Below are 21548 nucleotides of genomic sequence, written 5' to 3' on the forward strand. Positions count from 1 at the left end.
AAATAAAACCACTATTTCAAAAACTTAGCTGTACTCCCACATTCATTGCCGCATTCTTTACAGTACATAAGACATGGAAACAACCTATCCGTTGATGGATGCTGAATAAAGCAAATGTGATATATATGTACCCTCCCCCCCACACACACAATTATTATTCAGCCATGGAAAGGAAATCCTACCATTTGCAACAACATTGACGAAACTCAAGAGAGCATTATGTTAAGTCAAAGAAGTCAGACATAGACAAACACTGTGTGGGATCACCTCTACATGGTCTCAAAACAATCTAATTCACAGATACAGAGAACAGATTGGTGGTTGCCAAAGGCTGGGAAGGGGTTCCAGTTAGAAGATAAATACCGCAGTGACCACGGTTAGCAAGACCCTTTTGGGGGTTTGGAAGACACTACGAGAGCATCTTAAAACATCTTAACATCTTAGAACATCTTAAAAGTTCTAATCACAAGAAAATAAACACGAACTCTTTGAGGGGACGGATGTTACTAAATAGTGGTAATCATTTCTCAATATCTACCTGTATCAAATAATTATCCCATATGCCTCAAACACATTCTGTGTCAACTATATCTCAATTTTTACGAACATAATAAACATGTGTTTCCCTTCTTCTGCTTACTTTGGGTTTAATGTGCTCTCCTTTTCCATTCTCAAGGTGGAAACTAAGGCCACGGATTCTACGTCTTCCTTCTCTTCAAATACAGGCATGCAGGGCAGTGAGTGTCCTCCTAAGTATGATTTTTGTGGCAACCACAAATTTTGGTAGGTTAGGCTTTCATTTTCTTTCTGTTCGAGCTATTTTCTGAGTTCCCTTAGGATTTCTTCTTTGATCCACGGGCCAGTTAAAAGTTTTGTATGAAGGGGCACCTGGGTGGCTCAGTGGGTTAAAGCCTCTGCCTTCGGCTCAGGTCATGATCTCAGGGTCCTGGGATTGAGCCCCACATGGTGCTCTCTGCTCAGCAGGGAGCCTGCTTCCCTTCCTCTCTGCCTGCCTCTCTGCCTACATGTGATCTCTGTCTCTCTGTCAAATAAATAAATAAAATCTTTAAAAAAAAAAAAAAAGTGTTGTATGAAGTTTGCAAATTTTTGATAACTAAGAATTTTCCTGTTCTTGGACAAAATTAGATCAGTGCTGACAGGAACTGGATTTACTACAAAATCCCTACAAGGGGGTTTACTACAAAAGGGGCACGAGGCAACTTCTGTGGCGATGCAAATACTCTTTGTGATGTTCGTTATGCACCTGTATACACTTTTCAAATTTCATCAAATGGAACACTTAAAAGAAAAATAATGTTCCTGTTCTTAAGTTCTCTTTTAATTCCACTATGATCAGAGAATATACTTTTTATGACTTAAATCCCTTTAAATTTATTGTTTTATGGCCCCGAATATAATCTACCTCGGTAGACGTTCCACACGCTCTCAAAAAGAATGTGTTTCTGTTGGGTAGAATGTTCTATAAATGTCAGCTAGGGTAGTTGTTTATAAGTCTTGTGCAGGTCTTCTATATTCCTAATGATTTTCTATTTGTTCTATCAGTTATTTAAAAACATACCATAGGGCTGTACGGGAAGGCAGAGGGTGTGAAGGATGGGCCCTTCCTCACTCCCCCAGGCCACCACATCATACAGAGTTCCAAACTGCCCTTACCAGCGGATGCCCCACAACAAACCGTTCCAGATCACAAACGCCTAGCCACAGCCGTGCACATTTCTCCTCGCACTTTCTCTTCATCTTGTCCTTTGAGTCTGACAGTTCCGCAAGTCCACAGCTTTGTTCACCCGCCCTGGCTCTGTCCCTTTTAGCTATCACACGCGAACACGACACCCATTTCCCCAGCCACAGAGACTGGAGCCGAACCAAACGGCGAGGAATTCTGGATTGCCTGACTGCAGGCAGGTGTCTCCTGTAAATGTAAATCGGTCCTTCAGCAAAAGTTGATGAAGCAATTATGTACCATGTGCAAGGCCTAGTTGTGTTCTCCATAGAATGATCTTAGATTATTTCCACTTTCGTCACAGGAAATCAGCTGAAATTCTACCCAATTCTGACTTAGCTCTAGATTATTCAATGGAACAGATACACGAAGAGCAGTCAATGCTCGATTACCCTTAAAATGTACGCCCCATGCCTTCAGAGTAGGACAGTTCAAAGCGGTCATGTGTCATTCCATGAATTCATGTGACAAGTCACTAAACTTCAATTAGAAAAACACGGGGTCTAGACCGAGCACAGGCTGCACACCAGGAACATCTCCAAAAGAGGTCAGAACATCAGTATTTCACAGTCCCAGAACCAGCACAGAATAACCACGCTCTACCTCCATTTTTTATTCTGCTTTTTTTTCTTCTTCTGGCCAAGCAGGGGAGTCCTTAGCATGACCAAGGGCAGGGAGATCCCTTTGCATCCGCATAAGCCCTTTCTTCTGATTGGAAAAGATGAGAACGTCAGGAAACTGTGTGTCCACCACGTCCTGCTGGGAGCTTGGCTACGGAGCCCAACGGGCAGGTGAGAGCCAGCCCTGTTTCCTGTGTACCCCCGAGAAGGCCACCAAGAGGATCCCTCTGCCTGAAAATGCACTGGCAGTCACAGCAGTTCATTCCCGTTTTGACCACTTGAATAGCTGTTCCCAATGGCTAACAGTACAAGAAGGCTTGTGTCATTCAATTCTAACTTCATCTTCCCCAGAAGTCAAACAAGAACTGCAAATGTCTATCTCCGCAGGAGTTATTTATGTAACATTGCACCCTGTGGTCCCGAAAGAGAGGTTTATCGTAACTGGATTTTTGATAAGCCCCGCTTCCAGTTTATTTTCCTCCTAGTAGCAGGGCAGTGTAGAACAGCTTTGAACACCGGGTTTCCATGTCCGATGTAAAAGCAACAAGGATATCTATAAATTATGGACTTAAACACTGGCATGGCCTCTTATATGAAAGATGAAAAAATTCTATGACGGGAGGAAGTTTAGAAGGTAGAGAGCTTATGGACAGTCACTTATAAAGTACTACATTTTGGGGGGCCACTTGGGCGACTCAGTCAGGCAAGCATCTGACTCTAGATTTCGGCTCAGGTCATGATCTCAGGGTCTTGAGACTGAGCCCTGTGCCAAGCTCTGTGCTGAGCGGGGAGTCTGCTTGGGATTCTCTCTCCCTCGGCCCCTCTTCCTGCACTGCCACCCCAACCCCCACAGCCATGTGCTCACCCTCCAAAACAAATAATAATAAGTACTAAGGTTCTTAGAAATCTTAGGGGTCACCCATCCATTGGTACCCATGATTTTGTTACATTTATAAAAACGGGGTTTTTTGTTACATTTATAAAACATTTTTTGTTACATTTATTAAAAACACGACAGTCAGCATGGGGATGTCAGGATACAGCAAATCAACACTCCTAGAAATAGCCCCATTTGGTCACCTGGAAGTATTTCTTCTGATAAATAAGAAAATGTTAACAGTGGTTCCCTCTAGGGAAGAGCTCTAGAATTGCAGGGAAATGTGGACTGGAGGAAGGGAAATCTTTACTTTTCATTTTACAAACTTCGGCACTGCTTAAATGAGTGTTGACCATGAATTACTTCACTTACGAAAATAAAAACGAGGTACGACTATGAGTTTTGAAATGGGAAAACCTGTCAATTCCATGAAGGCAGTAGATCATAGTAATATGAAAAGGAACAGTTACATTCATGTATATATACATATTTTACACACATATTTACATAGATATCAAAAAGCAGAAAAAACGACCTGTAAACATCGACCATAACTTGGTAGAACTTACCTCTGAGGACGAGAGCAGGATGGAGAGTTCTTCTCTAGTCTTCCTTCTTTGGCTTTTCACAAGTGCATTTACTTATGTATAACTTGTATAATGTTTATAACAATAAAATGGGGGCTCCTGGGTGGCTCAGTGGGTTGAGCCTCTCTGCCTTCAGCTCAGGTCGTAATCTCGGGGTCTTGGGATCGAGCCCCGCATCAGGCTCTCTGCTCAGCGGGGAGCCTGCTTCCCCTTCTCTCTCTGCCTGCCTCTCTGCCTACTTGTGATCTCTGTCAAATAAATAAATAAAATATTATTTAAAAAAATAAAATGGGGAGAATTTTTGTAAAATCTTTCCTCCCTGTTTTGCAAGCTTTCTGCTTTCTGCGGGACTGATCAACTCATCTGATTCCGATGGGCTTTCCAATCACCGGATCCAACCCCCTAAGTCAAGTCAGGGGTAGGCCCGTGACCCAAGACAGGCCAATCAGTTTCTCTCTCTCAGAAGTTTGAATTTAGATCAGAAACACATGGGGGCTGGAGGCATCTGCAAGTGAGTCAGCCGAGGACAGCATCTTCAAAGGCTGCCCACGTGCCTCTGGGGGCTGGTAATCAAGTTTCTTCGGCACCTGTCCTTTGCACTGTTTTCTCAAGTCTTCCTTTATGTGTCCTTCCAGTAAATTCCTTAAAAAAGAGAGAGAGAGAGAGAGAGAGAAAAGAAAAGCACATGGAGGTAGACAGTAACAAATTCATTGAAATCATGAATTCAGGATGGATCACAGTAAGTCCATGTTTCCTATAGGGCATTCAGGAGGAAATGTCTAATAGACTGTTGGCAAGCTGTATTTGGAACTCAGCAGAGAAGAATTGATGGCACAGAGTTAAGAGGTGGGAGCATAGCCCGAGCATGGGATCTAAGAAGACAACAGTCAAGGATAGGACTGTGGGAAACACCACCGTTTGAGGAAGGGGAAGGCGCGTGAGACACTGCCACCGGCCCACCGTGGTTGAATCTGGGGAGCTGTGCCGTATCCGGTCCTTCCCAGACCTTGAAGGGAATTCCTCATGCCTACCTACCGACCGGGCATTGTTTGCACGGTTCACAGTGACGGCACGCACACGACGCCTAGTCCTTGTAACACAGAGACGATGGAGCTAGGTACCCAGTGAGAAGCTGTACCCAGGACAAGACGCTAGATCCGGACCTGTGAGCGATGAAGGATGCTTTTGCAACCACTTAAGGTGAAACAACCTATGAGTTTCTCAGGGACCTCTTCGGCCATATCCGTAAGGGTCCACACTTCGTGACAAAGAGTGGGGGGTCCTCAAGAGAACGACAACAGAAGAGCCCCTCCTGTTTGTCTTCAGAGGTCCCGTCCGGGCACTGGATCGCTGGTGATGCAGCGCACCTGACAGTGACCGCTAGAAAAGGCCGCAGGTGGCACAGGGCCTTCCCCCATCCTCTGCCGAACTGTGCTGTAAACATCAGAGGTCACGTGCGAGGAAGCCCACAAACACGTCAAACCCCGAGGCTCTCAGCCTCAGCCTTAACTGTACATCGGAATCAGCTGGGACAGTAGAAAAACTTGATGACTCATCGTGCCACCCCCATTCTGATTTAATTGACCTGAGTCGGTGGGGGGGAGCGTGGCTCAGTCAGTGAAAGGGCTGCGCTTAGCTCAGGTCATCATCCTGGGGCCTTGGAATAGAGCCCCTGCTCAGCAGGGAGCCTGCTTCTCCGTCTCCCTCTGAACTACCCCCACCCCTCGTGCTCTCTCATGCACTTGCTCTCTCAAACAAATAAAATCTTTTTAAAAAGAAAAAACAACTCCTCAGGTGATGGTAATGTGCAGCCATGGTTAAGAACCCCTGAATAAGCCTATAAACATCGAGCTTCATCTGTGTGACAATGGCCTGTACAGTATATTTAAATTTAAAATTTGGGGGAACGCCTGGGTGGCTCGGCTGGTAAAGCGTCTGCCTTTGGCTTGGGTCATGATTTCAGGGTCCTGGGAGGGAGCCCTACCTGGGGCTCCTTGCTCAGCAGGGAGCCTGCTTCTCCCTCTGCCACTGCCCCGCCCCGTGCCCCCCCTATAAATAAATGAAATATTTTTTTAAAGAAAATTAAATTTAAAATTTTTTTCTAAAAATTAAAAATTAGTCAGTTGCATGGACCGCAACCATCCAGATTTCAGTGTTCTGTGGGAAGATCGGTCCACAGTTGGCCTGCGCTCCCACAGGACTCTGTTCAGCTGCTCTGGGTTGCAGCCACGCCTCATTCCCAGCATTTTCTCGGCGCTCCCCAGTCCTCCCGCCCTCCCCTCGGTCACCAGGGCACAGGGCCAACAAGCCGTGCTGCTTATCGTCCAGCTTGTGCTGTGGGTCTTCTTGTATCAGTGTCAGCAGAGGCCAAACAGTCCTTATCTCCAGGACTCCAGCAGAAGCCGAGGGGAAAGGCGGCTCAGGAGGCCCAGGAGGCGTTCCCAAGGGCCTCCGCCCGCCCCGTTCTGGCACCCGCCAGCCCCCCTCTGTTTTCCCAACAGGAGCGCCCCGAGACACTTCACAGCCTGTATGCCAAAGGGCTAAGTGAGAGATCCCAGCTCCAATGACCTGAATCATTAGACAGCTCTTCAAAACAAAAGAAAGCTACATTAAAAAGGCAAGAAAAATAGGATTCACCATGGCTCCAGAGAGGGAATTCTAGAAGTAAGGAAGTGCAGGACGTTTGGGGACGTTTGTATCCATTACAAGGGATACCGATTAACAGGGAGCTGTCCTGTGGGGTCCAGAAGTGCCCCCTGAGCCAGGAGAGCAGGACAGGAAGGGAGAGATTCGAACTGTGGGTGTGGAGGGCGGAGTTGCTCCACAGGCAGGTGGGGGCCAATGTAGCCACGTTTCTATTTGAGAATCTCCCTTTTCAAGCCTGCCCAGCACGGGTACTTTCCTCATCTGACTCTGGGTCTGTGCAGACTGTCCTCTCAGGCCGCTCTTCTCTTTCCTTCTTGCCCTCTTCTGTCTGACCGGCTCCTCATGGGTCAGGCCTCAAGGACTCAGGCCCTCATCAAACCCTCTGGAGGGCTGGGACACTGCCATGTGCTCCTACAACACCCTATAAGTACCCTATTACAGCACTTATGTGGCTTTTTAAAAAAGATTTTATTTATTTATTTGACACAAAGAGAGAGGCAGTGAGAGAGAGAATACGAGCAGGGGGAGTGGGAGAGGGAGAAGCAGGCTTCCCGCCAAACAGAGAGCCCAATGCAGGGCTCGATCTCAGGACGCTGGGATCATGACCCGAGCCGAAGGCAGACGCTTAACCACAGAGCCACAGAGCCACCCTGCACTTATGTGGCTTTTGTAGATACTTTTATCTTACCCCTCTCCTCCCCAAAGTCAACTCAAAATGGATTAAAGACTTAAATGTTAAGACCTAAAACTAAAACTCCAAGAAAGAGGAGGAAAGCTTTATGACATTTGTCTCGACAATGTTTTCTTGACTATGACACCAAAAAGCATTAGCAACAACAGCAAAATTAGTTAAGTGTGACTACCTCAAACTAAAAAGCTTCCACACAGCAAAGAAAACCATCAACGGAGTGAAAAGGCAACACCCCCGGAAGGGGAGAAGATGTTGGCAAACCATATGTCTGCTAAGGGGTTAATTCCTGAACTCTATAAGAGACTCCTAGAACTCTCTAGCAGAAAAAAGGAAAAGCAAAAACAAAACCAACAGGATGCCTGGCTGGCTCAACGGGAAGAGCCTGTGACTGGAACTCTGGGTTGCGAGTTTGAGCCCCACACTGGGTATAGAGATTACTTAAAAATAAAATCTTGGGAAAAAAAAAAAAAAGTAACCCAATTAAGAAACAGAAAAAGGATGGGAATAGGAATTTCTCCAAAGAAGAGATACAGATGGCTAACAGATAAACGAAAAGATGCTTGATATCACTCGTCAGAAAAATGCCAATCAAAACCACATTAAGCAAAATATAGAGAAAAGGGAGCCCTTCGTGAACTGTTGGTGATAATATAAACTGATGCGGTCTCTATGAAAAACAGCATAGAGATTCCTCAAAAAATTAAAAACGGAATTTGGGGGAATTACATGACCCAGTCAGTCCACTTCTGGATACATATCAAAACAAAACAACGACAATAAAAAAAAACCTGAGAGGTGCCTGGCAGTTGGTAGAGCATGTGACTCTTATTCTTGGCGTTATGGATTCAAGCCCCATGTTGGGTGTAAAGATTACTTTAAATAAATAAAATCTTTTTTTAAAAAAACTTGAAATTTGGATCTTGAAGAGATACCTGTACTTCACAACAGCCAAGATATGGAAACAGCCTAAGCCTCCATCGATGGATAAGTGGAAAGAAAATGTAGTATATACGAACAATGGAATTCTATTCAGCCTTTAGAAAGAAAGAAATCCTGCCGTATGGGACAACATGGATGCATTATGCTAAGCGAAACAAAACCAGCCTCAGTGCAAGATCCCACTTATGTGAGGTATCTAAAATACTCAAACTCATGGAAATAAGGAATAGAATGGTTGCCAGGAGCTAGGGGAGCGAGGAAGAGGGAGCTTCTGTGCCATAGGCATATGGTGTCAATTACGCAGGAGTAAAAGTTCTAGAAACCTGCTGCACGACGTGGTGCCTGTAGGTGACGACACTGTACTACTGTGCACTTAACATTTGTCAAGAGGCTAGATCCCACGTTGAATGTTCTCACCACAGAAAAACATTCTCTCTTCTGCATGAGCTGCATGAAAGTGTGTTCGTTTTCAATCTTGGCCATCACTGTATCATCAGCAAGCACAGCACAATGAATAATGATGGACAGATGGACGGATAGATGGACGGATGGTTACAGGGATACATGAGGCAAACACTGAACTGAAAGAGAGAACCTGAGTGTCATAGAAGAACTGCAGATTCTCATCTGAGAGTGGGATCCTGTAGTTAAAGAGATCTGAGGAAGACCCGTTTAAGATGACGGTGAAGTCCAGGGTTTCCCACCTGGTATCACTTGGGATCCCACCGGAAAGCGAAAACCTAGCTCAAGCAATTCATAGAGGAAATTGAATCCGGGGGCTCACATCAAAGGGGAGCTAAAAGCGCTAGGGAGAAATGGGACAAGCTCAAGATTGGGAAATGCAGGAAGCTTGTGTGGCCACAAGTACAGCTGGAGGAACCAAGGGAGAAAGTGTGCTGCCGGGGCCCAGGAGCCCAGGCTGAAGCCAGGGTGGCCTGCACAGCAGGAGGTGAAGTCGCAGAGGGAGCCCAGTCACTATGAGAAGCGCTGCCTGCAGGGAGGTGAGGAGGCACCTTCTAATCTCCTACCAAGTGCCTCTCCTTGGCTGAACTTCCTACAACGCTAAGTGACCGGGCAGTTTGGGAAACGTGCTTTGCAGGCATCAGCTCCCCCATCAGATGGAGAAAAAGAGGTAGGAATGCAGAATGGTTCTGACAGCAAATAAACAACCTGGCGTGGGAACAGCTTGCTGAAGCTGTGTGAGAAGGTCAGCAGAAAGAAGATTCCGGAACTATGCAACTGGGGCATGTGGTTGAGAGACAGACCCTCCTCCTGAACCCTGGAACCACCATCTGACACTGAAAGAGAGGGAGGACCGTGGCCTGGGGCCAAAGAGCTCCATGAATGTCAACACTTAAGAATGACTTGGGAAAAAAGAGAGAACTAGAGGAAGGGAGAGGCTATTAGTGTGAGGTCCAAAGCCTGGTGTGGAAAGAGCAGACAAAAGGTAGAAGAGCTTGACTGTGGGAAGACTCAAGTGGGAGTCCCAGCTCAGGCACTTTCTAGCTAGAGGATTTGGGCAAATGAGTTATGGGCAAATGAGCCTTGCTGTGGAAAATGGAGGTAGCATTGGTACCCCCAATATGGCAGTTAGAGGAGGATTAAATGAGATAGCGTCCACAAAGCACCTAGCCCACTGCCTAGAAAGGACAGTTGCAGCGGAGGGCACCCTCCACCCACATCCTCTACAGCACGGAAGAGAAGGCTTTCTCCAAGGTTCTGGCTCAGAGTCTCTTGTGACGTTATAGTCTGTTGGCAAGCTTCGTTTCCTCACTGGCTTTTTGTTTTATTTTTAAGCTTGTATTTATTTGTTTGTCAGAGAGAGAGAGCACAAGCAGAGGAGGGCAACAGACAGAGCAGAGAGAGGGAGAAGCAGAGTCCCCACTGAGCAAGGAGCCCGATGCGGGACTCCGTTCCAGGACCCTGAGATCATGACCTGAGCCGAAGGCAGACGTTTAACTGACTGAGCACCCCGCCAGGCGTCCCTTTCACTGGCTTTTGATGGGTACCTCAGTTCCTATCCACGTGGGCCTCTCCACAGGCTGCCTGAGGGTCCGCAGAGCACGGTAACCGGCATCCCCCTGAGTGAGTGCTCTGGGAGCCCAAGAAGGAAGCTGGTGTCCTAAGACGGAAGGTCAGATGTGACATACCGTCACTTCTGCCACCTTCTACTGGTCACGCAGACCAAGCCTGGGATGGAGTGGGAAGAGACTAGGCGAGGGTGCGGATACCAAGAGTAGGGGCCACGTGGGGCTGGCTGCCACATGCCCCTCCCTGTTCCTCACTCTGGTCTTTCCTGTACCACCTCTCACCAACTAACATTGCTTCACTCACTTTTTTGGTTGCCCCTCCACCTCCCCACCACCGAACGTAAGAAGGAGAGGACTTCTGCCCGTTGAGTTCACGGTTGTCTCATCAGCACCTAGAGCAGTACCTGGCACCCAGTAGGGCTTCAGGAAATATTTGTTAAATGGGAGGAAAATGAGCCACTCAGTTGCACTACGTCTACAAGAAACTCTCCAGAGTTCCCACAAAGAGCCTGGCTCATAAGCACCACTGCTAGTCTTTAAACGTTCTTGCATTTCCTGGTCTCCGAGGACACGGGGCACCATGTTTATCCGCCATTTTGTTTATGAGGGAACTGAAATCCAGGGAGAGGAAGGGTCTTGTTGCTCAGGGTCCACAGAGGTGGCGGGTGCGGCTGGAGCGGGTCGCCCTGCCCCTGCCCCAAGCCTCCCCACTACCCCTGCCCAGGGTCTCCCTGCTGCACGGTGCAGCCCTGGGCACTACCCACAAGTCACAGTCCACACAGACGAGCTCACTAACTAAATTCAGCTCACTAACTTCCACGAAGTTCATGGAGCTTCGTGGAAGTAATAACTCACAGCAGTACTCATGGCTCTCACGCAGGCAAGCCGGGCACTGCTGGGAGCTGTGGAGGCTGCCCGGAAAGTACCAGCAAATCTCTGATGCGATTCTTTGTTGGGGGTTGAGGGGGTGGCAGTTTCCTTTCACTCTTTCCCTGGCAAGTCCAGGCCAGAGCCTCAAGGCCAGGCCGCGGCTCAGTTGCTATTTCACAAGCAGGGAATGAGGAGCAGTCGACCCCACCTTGGGCTGAACCAGCTCTGTGCTGAACCGCCTCCCCCCACCACAACCTCCCCGTCAAAAATAAATTTGACGGGGAGGCTCAGTTGGTTGAAGGATCGACTCTTGGTTTCGGCTCAGGTCATGACGTCAGGGTTGTGAGATCCAGCCCGGGTCCAGCTCTGCAAGGAGCACGGAGACCGCTTAAGATTCCCTCCCTCTCCCTCTGCCCCTCCTCCCTGCTCACGCACACACTCTTTCTCTCTCTCTCATAAATAAATAAATAAATAAATAACCACATATGTAGCAGCTTTTTTAAAAAAAAATGGAAAAAATTTTAAATTAAAAAAAAAAAAGGAAACCCCAGTATAACCTCTTCTGGGAGTCCCAGGACCTAAGGCAGGGCTCGGCCTCCCATGGAGGGATCTGGGTTAGTTTCCCAATTAATCGCGCCTTCAGGGAGAGGGGTTGGGACCATAAAAGCTCCTTTCCCCTCCACTCCTACTTCAGAAAATAGCTTCCCAGTACACGTATACATTAAATTCAGTTCATGAACAAGCTTGCCTCTGAAGAACAGAGGTAGAAGAATAGCAACAAAGATGCCCATTACTCTCACCTGGAAGTCCTGACCCTATATACATTCTCAGGCTCTCTTGGTTGCCCAAGGCTAAGAGAGAGCAAGGAGAGCCCCCTGTCCTGCAGAAAGCTGCAGAGCAGGTGACAACTCCATTAGGCTGAAGGAAAGGAGATGGCATACCCTGATGGCCAAGGATGAAGAAAGTGTAGCCCCTTCCTGTTCCCCTAACTCTTATCAAGACCCCCCACTCCTCTGTCCTGCCCCAGTGCTGATGGGAGGTGCCCAGTTCAGCTGCAGGGACCCGACTTCTTGGTGATCCTACAGGCCCCTCAGGCATAGACCAATGCCAGCCCAAGTGTCCCAGCGGTGCTTTCTGCCCTTGGGGGCCACAGGCATAGGAACATGCCTTTTTTTTTTTTCTTTCTAAGATTTCATTTATTTATTTGAGAGAAAGAGAGCATGAACAGGGTTGGGGAGGGGCAGGGGGGAAAGAGGAAGCAGATTCCCGCTGAGCAGTGAGCTCAACACAGGACTTGCTCCCAGGACCCCTGAGCCAAAGGCAGATGCTTAACCGAATGAGCCATGCACGTGCCCCATGAACATGCTACTTAAAGCCTCATGGCCAAGCGTGAGGCCAAGTGTGTGGCTGGAGTTTGCTAATGTCCATGCCTGGCACATACGCTTTCACTTAATCCTTGCACAAACCTCCGTGGTAGAGGTGTGTTCACTAGGTTTTATAGAAGAAACAAACTCAGAAAGGTTAACAACTAGACCAAGGACTCGCAGCCAGGGGCAGAGCAGGGATCTGAACACTGTTAACATTTTATCCAACACACACAAGTAAAGCAAAAGTAAGGCTTTGGGTCTTTAATTCAAAGGAACCCTGGCACAGTGGTTCTCAATGGGGGATAGTCTTGCCTCCCTCTATTTGGCAACGTCTGGAAAGTTCCGTCACAACTGGATGGGGAAGCAGATACTACTGCCATCTAGTGGGTAGAGGCCAGGGATGCCGCGGATCCCGAATGCACAGTACAGCCCTCACAGCAAAGAACTGTCAGCAGCGCCGCCGTTGAGGAACCCTGCTCTAAGACAGTTGTTAGGGCCGATTTAATGTTAAAACCTCTTTAACTATTAGGGCCTGCTTAGCCAGAGCGACTCCATTTTGCCTAGGTAACCCTATGGTTGTTTACATCTATGGACTTCATTCTGGGAATAAACGCCCCAGTAGTTCCTGGTATCGGTTCCCGGTATCGATTCCGGGAGTAAACGCCTTAACCACAGAAGCCACGTACCTTGGGTCTGCGGTGATGCCCTATAAAACCAGCCTGTGAGATCAGGATGGGGTTTCTCTCTTCCGAGGTGGCCCTGGCCGGTCAGTCTAACTTCTAATGCTTGGCCTAGAATAAAGCTTTGCATAACTTTCACTTTGTCTCAGTCTCGTTCCTTTGATAACGGACCCCAACACAGTGACCACATTTGTCTTATTATTTGCTATTAAATTCAATCTCAAAAATGCAACCTTGTAGAAAACTGGTAAGGTGCAAATGGTTCTTGTCTAGGAAGGGAACCCAGAGGCTGGAGTTGTATGCAACAAAAAGACACTCAGTGTGTGCCTAACTCCAGGTCAGTCTTTCACCCTCTTTAAGCCAGCTGTGCCTTCCTGCTGGTTCCCTAACTCTCTAAGGTGACCATAAAAAATAGCCGCACAGGGGCTCCTTGAAAAGTTCTTCTCCAAAGAGAGCCGCATTCTGAAGTACTTGAGGTTAGAACGGCATCATATGAATTTTTTTGGAAGAGGACAATTCCATCCATCACACCTCTCCAATTATTTAATCTTTAACACGTGCGCAGCACATATATTGTAAGAGGATTATGTTTAATTACATTAATGACTTTGCCTTGCAATAGATCTCAGTCCACAATATCCACATGTTCCTACCGCATCAGGCTGCTTCCTTAAGGCTGTTGGTGTATTAACGCTAATTCAACAAGAATGACTTTCTAAAGTGATACTTCAGATATGTGACACGCTTCCCTCCTCTTGTTCTCTCAACCAGTCTCCACTAACCATTGTTTGTACAGTGACAGGTCTCGGCCAGAGCCTTTCTTCCTCCACCAGCTCAGGGATCAAACCCAATCATACTCGGCCCCAAAGGGCCCTTCAGGGAGCCTTTCTTAGCATATAAATCCAAACCTCCTTTTTTTCTTGCTACTGAAAGTCTCAATAATCAGCGCATTGTTTAAATAATTTACAGGTTTCCTATTTATTGTCAGAAACATTTTGGAATGATTGATCAATTCATTTGTTGGCTAGTTTATGAACTTAATCTCTTTTAAGCTCCAAAGTCCTGTATTGGATGGCATGCCAGAGCCTGGATTCAGATCCTGGTCCCATAACCAGCCTCCCGGGACAGACTATTTCTCACCCCTCATTAGAGAAAAACGTGCCCTTGGCAACTGTAGAGAGGAACATCCTGGGAAATGTCTCTTATCCATCAACCGAAGCAAATAGAACGGACTTGCTTTTCCCCAGATCTAAGTGTTAGGAGCTGAAGCCCAAGGCCAGGCAAGGATGGGTGAGAAGTTGGAGACTTGCATTTTTAGCATCTACTGGGGAGTGGGCTAGCACTGGTGTCCTCGCTCCCGGGCAAACCTTCCCACCAGCTCGGTCGCCTAATACGCCCTCGCCCCGGGGCCTGACCAATCAGCTTGCCCCATCCCCTTAGCAACAGCGTCTGCTCCAAGGGGCGGGCCTATGAGCCCGGCAGAGCCAATCAGAGCCGCTCCTGGGACTGAGGCTCCCGAAAGAAGGGAAACCGCGGGTCTTTGAGCCTCTCCAGCCTAGAGAACCGTTCCAGCAGCCAGGAGGCCTGGGTTCCCCCCGCACTCCTCCACCTCCTCGAATTCCGACGCGCTCTCAAGACTCCAGAGCTGCAGATGTTGTGCCATAACAGGCAAACCTCCAAACATGCACCGTTCAAGGAGATCTGCCAAGTGTCTTTAGAGACCCGCTGGAACTGGATGAAATTAAAGCTGAGGACTGCCCCCTCCCCTCCCAAGTCAGGCTAGGCCACTCTCATTCCACCTCTGCTCCACACTCAGCCAGAGCACTTTAAAAGGGGGGGGGGGGAGTGTAGGGGGCACCTGGGTGGCTCAGTCTGGCTTTGGCTCAGGTCAAGATCCCTGGGTCCTGGGATCGAGCCCCACGTTGGGCTCCCTGCTCGGTGGAGAGTCTGCTTCTCCCTCTTCCTCTGCCGCTCCCCCTGCTTGTGCTCTCTCGTCCGCTCTATCCCAAAGAAATAAAATCTTAAAAAAACAAAACTCAGCCAGAGCATTCCAGCTCCGGCATGACACAGAATCTAAGAAAACATATCCAGTCCAGGGGCGCCTGGGTGGCTCAGTGGGTTAAAGCCTCTGCCTTCGGCTCAGGTCATGATCCCAGGATTCTGGGATAGAGCCCCGTGTTGGGCTCTGTGCTCAGCAGGGAGCCTGCTTCCTCCTCTCTCTCTCTCTCTCTCTGCCTGCCTCTCTGCCTACTTGTGATTTCTCTGTGTCAAATAAATAAAATCTTAAAAAAAAAAAAAATATATATATATATATATATATATATATATATATATATATCTCCAGTCCACTGAAGATCTTAGAATGTAAGTTCTAAGAAAGCAAGTTTTGTTTAATTATTCATGGCCGTATCTCCAGCATTAGAACCCGTGTTCACTCAAGAGATACTACTTGATGGCAGAAACTCTGATGGCCCAAGAGTTTCAATGACTAGCCCAAGGTTGCCTCCGGCGGGTCAGAGTCGAGCCTACGACTCAGTGACAGAGAAAGGGAAGAGTAACTGTTGAGATCTTACCATGAGCCAAGTACCATTACCAAAAAGTTTGCGTACCACTTCATTTCATTCAGGCCACATTCACGCCCCTACAATCTCCATTCTGCAGGTAAGGCCACAGGGAAGGTTATTCATCCATTCTTCATCCGGCCAGTTACTGGGCCCTTCCTCACCCAGCACCATGCCCAGCACTGGGACACCGTGGCCAACAGAACACACAGAGCCCATGGTCTAGCAAGGCAGGCGTTCAGTTACAGGATTTCTTCCTTCCCTCTTTCCTACCAGGACTGGCAGAGGGCGCGGCAGGCTCCCCACTGAGCAAGGAGCAAGGAGCCCAAAGAGCAGGACTCAGACCTAGAGATCTGAGCCGAAGTCACCCACTTAACAGACTGAGCCACCCAGTGGTCCCGCCACTGGAGCTTCTAAGTCTAGGGATCTTTACGGGCTTGTTACCCGGCTGCTCTAATCTGGTTAACCCTCCCTGGGCCTGACATCCCATCAGGTTGGGAAAGGGTGGTGGGGTCCCTCCAGGATGGCGTAAAATCCTTTGAAGGGTGGTTTCCTCTCAGGGCTGGGGGCCTTGTCCCTGCGTGCTTGCCTTCCGACGGCCCCTCATCACTATGGAGGAAATCAATGGACGGAAGCGCAAGAAGGAATCGGGATGGAGGGAGAAGTGAGTCTCCTTTGGGCGCAATGGGCAGAAGTGGGCTCCCTCTAGGGAGGGCACATGCGGACCGAGGCCCACAGATGAGAAGAGCCCCCTGTGATCAGCTAGACAAAGCGTGTTTCAGGAAAAACAGCAAGAGCAAAGGCCAAACACCCTGAAGAAGTAGGAGTGTGACCGAAAGTCTGGGGAACGTGGAGAGGGTACAGGATGCGTGTGAAGGGGTAAGCAGAGGTGAGATCTCTTTCTCCAAGAAATATATATCTATATATAATTATATATTGATTATATAGTTAACGCTAATTAGTAATTATATGCCAGTTTTATAACACTATGTTTATATAACTATATAATTAATCATATTGTGATTATATAATCACATATAATTTATATTTCTTCTACATAATGTAATATATTACCTAATGCATCTATATTTATAATACAAATTAAAAATTTATATAAAATATATGAATACACATAAAATCTATATATAAATTCTACATACTATATATTTAGATATATATAATATAAATAAAATGTAATAGCTATACATGATACAGGTTTTTTTTAAGATTTTATTTATTTATTTGACACAGAGAGAGATCACAAGTAGGCAGAGAGAGAGGGAGAAGCAGACTTCCCGCTAAGCAGAGATCCCGATGTGGGGCTCGATCCCAGGATCCTGAGATCACGACCTGAGTTGACAGAAGAAGCCTAACCCACTGAGCCACCCAGGTGCCCTATATGATAAAGTTTTAAATTAATGAATATATAACTTTTTTCTTGGGGAGAAGGATCATTATATGTTATATATATGAGATGATTAAGTTATACCTTTTTTTTATTTTTTAAAGACTTTATTTATTTATTTGACACAGAGAGAAATCACAGGTAGGCAGAGAGGCAGGCAGAGAGAAAGGGGGAAGCAGATGCTCTGCAGAGCGGAGAGCCCGATGTGGGGCTTGATCCCAGGACCCTGAGATATGATCTGAGCCGAAGGCAGAGGCTTAACCCACTGAGCCACCCAGACACCCCTAAGTTATACTTTGAGAAGACGAGAGCCATGGATTTAAAAAAGATTGATTTGGGGGCGCCTGGGTGGCTCAGTCAGTTAAGCCTCTGCCTTCACCTCAGGTTATAATCTCAGGGTCCTGGGATGGAGCCCCACGCTGGGTTCCTTGCTCAGTGGGGAGTCTGCTTCTTCCGCTCCCTCTGCCCCGCCCCCTCTCTTTCACTCTCTCATTTGCAAATAAATAAAATCTTAAAAACAAAATAAAAATTAAAAAAAATATAAAATATAAAAGATTGATATCAGGGATGCCTGGCTTGTTCAGTTGGTGGAGCATGCCACTCTTGATCTCGGGGTTGTGGGTTCAAGCCCCACACTGGGTGCACAGAGCACTTAAAAAAAAATCTTTAAGGGGCGCCTGGGTAGTTCAGTGGGTTAAGCCTTTGGCTCATGTCATGATCTCAGGTCCTGGGATGGAGCCCCATGTCAGACTCTGCTCCGTGGGGAGTCTGTTTCTCCCTCTGCCTCTGCCTGTCACTCCCCCTGCATGTGCTCACTCTCTTTCTGACAAATAAGTAAAATCTTTTTAAAAAAATCTTTTAAAAAGACTGATTTGGGGAGGTGGGTGGGGGGATGGGGTAACTGGATGATGGGCATTAAGTGGGGGCATGTGATGTGATAAGCACCGGGTGTAATAGCAACTAATGAATCATGGAACATTACATCAAAAACTAATGATGTACTACACATCGGCTAATGGAAAAAAAAAAAGGATTGATTTTGCCTTGTATCCTTCTGAGACCAACTTAGTCATAGACAAAATAAAAACACCTACTGAATTGCCTGAAAGGATATTCATCATGCTTACCACAGTGAATTCTGATGGGCATTTTCTTGCTTTCTTTTGAATATATATATATTTTTTAATTTCTTGAATCTTAGGGGTACCTGGGTGCCTCAGTTGGCTAAGTGTCCAACTCTTGATATCAGCTCAGGTCATGATATCAGGTCCTAAGGTCAAGCCCCCCTGGTCTAAGATTCTCTCCTTCTGACCCTCAGTGCTCACCACAGCCCCCTAACCTGTGCATGCTCTAAATAAATAAATAAAATTTCTCAAATTTTTATAAAATGTACGTCATTTTTGCCAAACACTAAATCACTGATTTGGAAAAAGAAATCATACTCCCAGATAACTTTGCTGAACAGTCCAAGAACCCTGGACAGCCAATTTCTAGACCTCTCTGGATGTGAAAGAGAAATAAACTTCTCAATTTTTTTTAAAGATCTTATTTATTTATCTGACAGACAGAGATCACAAATAGGCAGAGAGGCAAGCAGGGGGTTGGGGGGGAGCAATCTCCTCGCTGAGCAGAGAGCCCGACACGGGGCTTGATCCCAGGACCCCAAGACCACAACCTGAGCAGAAGGCAGAGGCTTTAACCTACTGAGCCACCCAGGCGCCCCTAAACTTCTCAATTTTTAAAATGTTAATTTCTTGTTCTCTGTTTTACTCCGCAAAACCTAATTCTAATTGGTACCCTCAGATTAGCTGGAGAGTAGGGTCCAGTGGAAAGAGCACTTATCTCGATGGTGGTAAAAAGGAACTGATGGGTTACATTCACATTTTAGATTTAGATTTGTAGCTTTAGAAGGATTATCCTGTCAGGGAAATGCAAAACAAAACCACCATGAGATACACCTCATACCAGTCAGTATGGCTAATATCAAAAAGACAAGGAAACAAGTGTTGGTGAGAATGTGGAAAAAAGGCAGGCCTCATGCACTGTTAGTGGGAATGTACATTTTCTATGAAAAACAATATGGAGATTCCTCAAAAAATTATAAGTATGGGGCACCCGGGTGGTTCAGTTAGTTGAGAGTCAGACTCTTGGTTTTAGCTCAGGTCATGATCTCAGGATTATGGGATCAAGCCCTTCATTGGGTTTCACCCTCGGCGGGGAGTCTGCTTGGGATTCTCTCTCCCTCCCTCTCTCCCTCTGCCCCCCACCCCTGCTAAAGTAAATACATACATTTTTTTAAAGGGAAAGATTAAAAGTACTGTATGATCTAGTAATCTCCCTTCTGGGTATTTACCTGAAGAAAATGAAAACACTAATTCAAAAAGATATATGCAGCCCCACATTCATTAGAATATTATTTACAAGAGCCAAGATACAGAAGCAACCTGAGTATCCATGGGAAGGTGAATAAAGAAGATGTGGCATATATATAAAACGAAATGTTACTCAGCGATTACAAAACATGAAATCTTGCCATTTGCAACAACACGATGAAACCAGATGACAGTACGCTAAAGTGAAATCACTCGGACAGAGGAAGACAAATATCATATGATTTTACTTCTGTGTGGAATCTAAAAAACAAAACAGAGAAACAAGCAAAAAAAAAAAAAAAAACAGACTCATAAATACCCAGAACAAACTGGTGGTTGTCAGAGGGCAGGCAGATAGGGGATGAGCAAAATAGGCGAAGGGGATTAAGAGGTACAAACTTCCACTTGTAAAATAAATAGGTCACGGGGACAAAAAGTACAGCATAAGGAATATGGTCATTACTATTGTAATAACGTTGTACGATGACAGAAGGCCACCACACGTCTCCCAGTGAGGACAGTGTAATGTACAGAAATGTCAAATCACTATACTGTACACCTGAAGAATAATATAATATATATTAATATAATTATTATATATGATAATATAATAATAACCTTAATATAAGAGTGTAGGTCAACTATACTTCAGTTAAAAATAATTTTTTTTAAGATTTTATTTATTTGTTTGTTTGAGAGAGCGTGCGCGAGAGCATGGCGGGGGAGAATGAGAGGGAGAAGAAGACTCCCCACTGACCAGGAGCCCAATGTGGGACTCGATCCTGCAACTCAAGGATCATGACCTGAGCCAAAGGCAGTCACTTAACCAACTGAGCCACCCAGGCACCCTAAATAATTTTTTTTTAATTCCATTGAGAGAGATACAGAGAGAGAGCACAGACAGGGATAGAGGCAGAGGGAGAGGGAGAACCAACTCCCTGCCAAGCTGGGGGCTTGACGTGAGGTTCGATCCCAGGACCTGGAGATCATGACCTTAGCCGAAGGCAGACACTTAACCTTATCTGAGCCACCCAGGCACCTTGAAATAATTTTTTTTTTTAATAAAACCTGTTTTTCTAGTAAGGATCATCTTTTAAAAAAGATAATCCTGTTGACCTTGGCTTGATTCACAATTTTACCCCAAGACATACCTCACTATAGTGGTTCTCACACTTCCGGGTGCATCCGATTTCCCCAGAGGGCTTGTTAGACCACAAATTCCTGGGCCCTACCCCAGAGTTTTTGATCCAGTAGGTCTGCATAGGGCCTAAGAATGTACCTTTCTAACAAGTTCCCAGGGGCTGCTAAAGCTGCTGGTCCAAACATCTCAGGAATCACTGCCCTCGAGTAAGTCCTAAAAATGACCTCTAAGAGCGGAGAATGTGAGTTCTAGAACTCTCTCCCACCCCCAAGTGGGCAGGCACTGCTACACACCACCTCCCAGCACCTGCCCTTGGGCTGAAGCTCCATGGAAAGGGGAAAGGGGGAAACAGCACTGGGTCCTATAAGGTCCACCCCTCTACCTCGCCCTCTGGCAGCTATCAGTTTGTTCTCTGTGTTTACAGGTCTGATTTGGATTTTTGTTTGTTTCTTTGTTTAGATTCCACATATGAGTGAAATCATACAGTATCCGTCTTTCTCAGTGCAACTGAGAAGCAGATTCCTGGGAGGCCTTCCTGTGGTCAGCTCTGCTACTCTAAGCCCGCCTCCTTGGCTGAAAAGATACCAATTTTGCAGGGAATAGGCCAGGGCCTTCTCTATGCCAGAGCACGCTAAGCATGCTAGTTAATCATAGTGCAACCCCCCAAGTATATAATGCACTTCCGAGGGTGTGAGACAGGCCTCACTATTAGTGTGGCAGGACCTGGGGCTGTGGCGGGCAACCAAAACATTTTCCTTTGCCTCTAGTGAGGGCTTCTCGGCCATGGCACCATTACCATTTTGTACTGGGTAATTCTGTGTTGTAGGGGGCCATCCTGTCTATAGCACATTATCTAACACACCCCTGGGCTCTACTCACTGGATGCCAATAGCACACACGCCCCCCTACCCCCACTTTGTTTTAACCTTCCAGTGTATCCCCAGATAATTTACAGGGGGAAACAGCTTCTCCAGGCTGGGTATTTACATAACAGGTGCTCAATAAATGACATAGGGTTAAG

At 46.6% G+C, this 21548-nt stretch overlaps 1 long non-coding RNA gene across 11 annotated transcripts in view; it reads right to left on the bottom strand.

Annotated features, from left to right (window-relative positions):
- LOC309846984 overlaps nucleotides 1-21548 on the bottom strand; it is a 318364-nt gene that overhangs the window by 65446 nt on the left and 231370 nt on the right. Inside the window, exon 1 of one of the 11 annotated variants that reach the window (XR_014302235.1) lies at nucleotides 3808-4152. The exons of the other annotated variants lie outside the window; for them this stretch is intronic. This is a non-coding gene — a long non-coding RNA (uncharacterized lncRNA). Of the gene's footprint in view, nucleotides 1-3807; nucleotides 4153-21548 lie in introns of those variants that run through there. 11 annotated transcript variants of the gene reach the window in all.

Source organism: Mustela nivalis, assembly GCF_964662115.1.
Source record: "Mustela nivalis genome assembly, chromosome: 13".
In the NCBI taxonomy this organism is placed as follows: domain Eukaryota; kingdom Metazoa; phylum Chordata; class Mammalia; order Carnivora; family Mustelidae; genus Mustela; species Mustela nivalis.